This window comes from Sinocyclocheilus rhinocerous, unplaced genomic scaffold, assembly GCF_001515625.1.
Source record: "Sinocyclocheilus rhinocerous isolate Xijiao unplaced genomic scaffold, SAMN03320098_v1.1 scaffold697, whole genome shotgun sequence".
Classification (NCBI taxonomy): Eukaryota; Metazoa; Chordata; class Actinopteri; order Cypriniformes; family Cyprinidae; genus Sinocyclocheilus; species Sinocyclocheilus rhinocerous.
The window spans coordinates 556,841-562,660 of record NW_015664033.1 but is presented as its reverse complement, the minus strand read 5'-3'; the positions used below and the strand labels follow the sequence as shown (position 1 = coordinate 562,660).

General features: G+C 34.9%; 1 pseudogene; it reads right to left on the bottom strand.

Annotated features, from left to right (window-relative positions):
* Positions 1 to 702: 702 nt before the first annotated feature.
* On the bottom strand, positions 703 to 5,437 carry LOC107729425 (carnitine O-palmitoyltransferase 1, liver isoform-like; annotated as a pseudogene).
* Positions 5,438 to 5,820: the final 383 nt, after the last annotated feature.

The following is a 5,820-nucleotide window of genomic DNA, read 5'->3' as shown; positions in this document are numbered from 1 at the left end:
AGTCCTATAAACAAGAAAAATGAACCGCACTTTAGTTTAATATGCTATATAAACATTATGAAATAAATCACTTATCTTTCAAAACAAGACACCAAATGCCTATTAAATATAAGAATAATAAATAGTGAAAGTGAAGTCTACTCCACAGCAACTGAACTCACATAGGAGAACTTTTTTCCTATATTTCCAATTCAAAATGTTGTGAAGTGTACCAAAACTAGCTGGCAATGGTAAATTGTATGCATTCACATTCTCATCAATTGTTTTAGCACATCATTATTTTGTCATGTAGTTAACAAAATCTGGGTCTATTATATAACAAAACAAAAATGACAAATATGCTGCTGGAAGATAAAAAAAATTATGCACGGAACATAAAAGATGCTTAAAACAAATCTATAGACATTTTTGTTATAATTAGAAAATCGGGATTCTACCTACTACATTTTAACAAAATATGAAAATTATATGAACTATATTCATATTATTAAAGATGTATTACTCTCTTTCTTTAATTCACTATATTGTCTTTTATACTTTACTTCTGCTTTATATACATTATCATATTGAGATGTTTTTCAACCTATATATAGAACAGGAAGTCAAAACAATGCCATGATCTGACATGTGCCCTATGAGTGTATTAAAAATGATCTTGATGCAGCTCCATAAAAAAGGCAAGTAGTCAGTTGTTCTTAATTGTTAAATTTCAGAGCATGTAGTGAGGTAGGGTTGTTTTGCTCTTACAGTCTCTGTGCAGGACACATGGAAGTTGATCATTTCCTCTCCCATAATGATGTAAGATACAAAAGAAAAGATCTTTGAAGAAAAGCATGCAAGACATTTTTGGGTCATCTCTCATCCATGACTGCACAAAATGAATCGGTCTCCACAATGCAGACAAACACTAACCTCTTTAAGGAAAGGAGACTCTACCCCCAGGTATTTTGAGACCACATATAGGCAGAAGAGGTGCCTGTCAATGCTAGATCCAGTCATGGCCAGGCGGTAGAGGTTCTGATGCTTCTCAGCAGCCTTTCGGAACAGCTTGCGGCAATGTTCTCCGTCCTACGAAGAAAAATCAGGCAAAATGAAATAACTGCCATGCGAGAGGTTACACGACAGTACAAAGTAATTATGGAGGGCTGTGGCACTTAAAAATCAAATTAAGAACTCAACTATCAATTGTTTCAAATAAAAAATAGAAACAAACAGACCTTTTATTTTTTTTAATTATTTAATAAAATAATCAAATGTTTCAAAATGTAATTTAATTATACAATAAATAATAAAAGAATAAATCATTTTTGCATGCAAACTTTAAAATAGCATTTTTATAAAGTATTTACAAATAGCATTATCAATTTATAAATAGCTTTTCTTTATTATTTTGCCAAATAATTTTCTTCATCAATTAGCCAATCAACTTATAAAACAGGTCTATTTGGTTTATTTGACCATTTCAAACGTGATTTATTTATTTATTTTAATTCATTACATTTAACTAAATTTTTAAACATGAAATAAACAGTTTAAATGTCTATTTATTCAACAGTCATATTATATTTTTATTTTTGAACTAACAAAATTGATAAATGATTCCTTCATTTTATTTTTAGGTGGCATTCCTGATTCCTCAGTGAAGTGCTGTCAGTAACAGTGACGGAAAGAGAAGGATCTTTGGATTTACAGCATGCTCCAGTCAGCTGAGGCATTTTGATAAAAATCAATGTGAAAAGTTCACTGCTGATAGGGTTTCAAAAGTTCCTTCTTCAAAAAGTCCCCAAAAGGTAGAAGGAAGAATTTGACTTAACCTCTCCTGCTTCCAGTGCAAGGACAAAGACACAGCTTTCATTGGAACAGGATCGGACGGTCTCAGTGCGACCCTCGCGAAACAGACGAGTCATGGAGGCTTCGTACGTCAGGCAGAAAGTCCCTCTGTCTTAAAGGTCAAAGAACAAATGAGACAGTGATCTAGAAAACAACTTCCTGTTATTTACATTATATTAATTGGAACTGTACTGAAAGCAGAATGAGAGTATGAACACAACACATGAGACAAATAAGAGAAAGTCCCTTCCCAGGGCTAAAAAATGGCCTATTAAGAATGCTGACCTTCAATATGTGGGACTTTTCTCACGCATACTTATTATTATCAATGCTTTCGCTTTGTCGGGACAATGAAGATTGAAGTACCCTGTAGTAGCCCAGCTGCAGGGCCAGCTGCACAAAGGAATCTAGACTCATTTTCATTTTCTTGATCCGGCCTTTCCCAAATTCTCTGAAGGGAAACACACGACAGTCCACATCATCAGCCAGTGCTTGCGCAACAGCGAGAGACTCGGACACCTGCGTCTGAACCTACTGAAAGACAGCATAGAGAGGAGATCAGTATGCCTGTGATTGGTTTTCATTCCTTTGGGTTCTAGAAGAACACTGCTGAATGTTGTATCAGTGATCAAATCAAAAATATAGCTGGTAAGGTGTCATGCACCGGGATCATGGTATAGCATGGAGGAAAAGTTTCTATAGTTACCCATTCGCTTCGGTGGTGAAATTCAGAGAAATATCCTATAGATTAGACATTTTTAGAAAATAATATAAAAAATACTCTTAAAGGTTTTATGCACTTAAAAAAAACCAATTTGCCAGTTAACTGAGTAAAAGAACATCATAATACATGATTAAAATGCTAACATAACTGCTTCAGTTTTGTTCGGAGCGACATGAGTACATTTTCATTTTGGGGTGGAGTATCCTTTTAAGGATACTTTGATGTGTTACAACAAAGAGTTCAAGTGAATTGTTACAGATATTTTTCATTGTGTAAAAGAACTTGCGTGCTGGCCACTAGGCACGTCCCTAATATCATGTAAAATACAATTCATGCTTCCATTGTCAAGAATGCACACAAGGAAGTTGTGTTTACAAACACACACAAAAAAAATCCCCAATGCTTATTTGCAAGTGAACTACGGACCCTGAGAAGAGGCTGCAGGGAAAATCCCTGATTGACTGGGCACATTTTTAGACCTTCCAAGTACCGCAGTGAAGTGACAAAGTGACATGCAGAGTTTTGTTAAATATTGCTACAGCTATCATAATAGAGTTATTATAGAAATGATAAAATATACAGAAAGATTAATGATTACATTTCTAAATAAAAAGGCAAACGCATACATACATGAGCCAGTGCAACATTACTGAACCTTGAAGATATGAAACTCATATAAAGGTTTCCCATCAAAACGGGAACATCAGATTACACTTAGATAAGATTGCCTGGCTGTGAACTGTACAAAAAAGTTGTGTAAGTCTTACGTGCTGCACTGCGTTAAACAAATATTTTTAAAAGCTTTATCACTCCATAGTGCACTAGGTGTACCATTTTAAAATAAAATTAAGAAACAAATTAAATGCATGAAGTCAAAAATAAAAAAATATGAAACGAATAACTAAACATTAAATTAATAAATACATTTATTACTAGTTAATAATTAATTAATTAACAGACATAAAAAGTTAAAAATGCTTTATTAAAATGCTATTTAAATGTAGCATGTTAAAAGTAATTTAAATGAGTTCATGCAATATTTTCTTGTTGTATTTAATTAAGATTTAAGCATAGATAAACAATCAATCTGTTTGTCAATTTATTTATATTATTATTCGTTAAATAACGCAACTGATATTTCATAATTTTTATTCCTTTGATTCCTTCCAGGATTTTTAAATTGCCTAAAGTATCCAGGTGCTGGCTTTATATATGCACACCCTCACACACAATTTTTTACAATATATTTACCAATTTTAGCACACCAGGTTGACTACAAACAAACATGAAATTTTATGTTTACTCATAATAATTTCTAGGGGTGCCAATAGTTGTGGCCAGCATGTATTAGAGATAAACATTTATTTCATAAAGTGATCCCCTTCCCCACTTTGATTGTTTTACTTGCTGAAAGGTTAGATTTTTGTGATTTTTTTTTTATGAAAGATCAAAAGGATAAACAATACAGATTTATTTTCACAGCCTTCTTTGATAATATTCACTAAGGGTGCCAATAATTCTGACCACAACTGTACTTACAGTTACAATGCACCATGTGTGCCTCCATACACGTATCTACTATCTAAAAAGATTTAGTAGGCAATTTTGCATGAACATTCTCCAATAATAGTTGCTTTAGGAAAAAAGCACTTCTTTTATGGACCAAACAGAGCCTAAAGTGGGCATATGATTATTAAAACAGTAATGCATAAACTTACTGCCTGTTTTGCAGCGTCAGAAAATCAAACCTAGAACTGATAAGGAACTAGAGTTGTTATGTTCATGTTATCATCCATACCCAGACACATGTTGCTGTTGAATAGCATTGAATCTATCAATGAATCTTCAAAACATCATGAAAGTTGAGGGAGGAGAAGGAAGAAGGAAGAAGGAAGAAGATGTTATTTGTGTGTGTCTATGTGCATTGTGCATACATGCATGGTTTGCAATCATCCTTAAATCTTTTGCAGATTGCACGAAGAACTTGATGTGTGACATGACATGGGTAACATGCCAAGGTTTGATGAGGAACACAGAAAGCGTACAACAAAAAAAGAGAAAGCTTTTCATCTTGCCTCCAGCGGTATGTCCCAGCTCAAGCATTGCGGAGGCGGTAAGGAGCTCTCAATCTCTCCCCTGCAGTTCCCATCTGCTGTGTAACCCAAATGAAATGCGTCTGTGGCCAGAGTGAGTGAAATATACAATCTGAAAAACATTCAACCCAAACAAGATTGTAAACACTCATTAAAGAACATCACACATTTGATGCACATGTTTTGTATGTGTGGAGGCATGAATAGAATGTATTCTGCAGAAAGCTGCTGTGGAGGTCATCAAAGTGGTCTTTGTCCAAACAGAACACCCACAGACACTTTAACTGCATATTCTAAAATCAGCGTCGTAAATGTTTCAAATGACACAGGCAGTGGGTTGGTGACTAATATTGAAACTTGAACCATGACATTTGATGTATGATGAATGCCAAGTTCATTACTGCTCCGAGACTCCCACACTTACCTTCCACAGGTGGGCCACTATAGGAGCATCGGCCCAAGAATGTTCTGCATTTAGCCCATTCTTTCCATTCTTATACACCACGACAGAAAATTACTTATCAAACTACCTGAGGGAAGGAGGACAGAAGTGAAGCAATGTGCTGGTCACGCAAAGTTTCTCAGTACAAACACGTTATGCTGCTCACCCACCTGCCACAGCATTTTCCGTGAAGGAGGGATTTGGTATAGCGGTCCAAGAGGGATCCTCCCCCATCATGCCTTCTTCCTGATCATCCAGTGTGACAAAGAAGGCCGCATTTTCAATGCAGTCCAATGAGCGCTTGTTCACTCCAGAGCTGAAGATAAGGAAAAACGTTCTTGTAGACATCTTAGTGAGATCTTAATCTTGAAAATGTCAGTAAGGTTATATTTGGCTTTGAATCAGGAAGAACATGCATTTTCCCATGCTACTTATCTATTGTTAACATACTGTAAAGGTCCTAAAATATGAATTTAAAAATATTTTAACTAATAGGATTTTTGCTGACTCTTAAAGGGGTCATATGATGCTGCTAAAAAGAACATTATTTTGTGTATTTGGTGTAATGAAATGTGTTTATGCGGTTTAAAGTTCAAAAAACACATTATTTTCCACATACTGTACATTATTGTTGTTCTGGAACAGTGTTGTAAATACAACTTAACCACTGATTTGTAGTCGTGTCCTCTTTTGGAAGACCAAACAAAGTAGTTTCGCGTGTTAGAACGAGC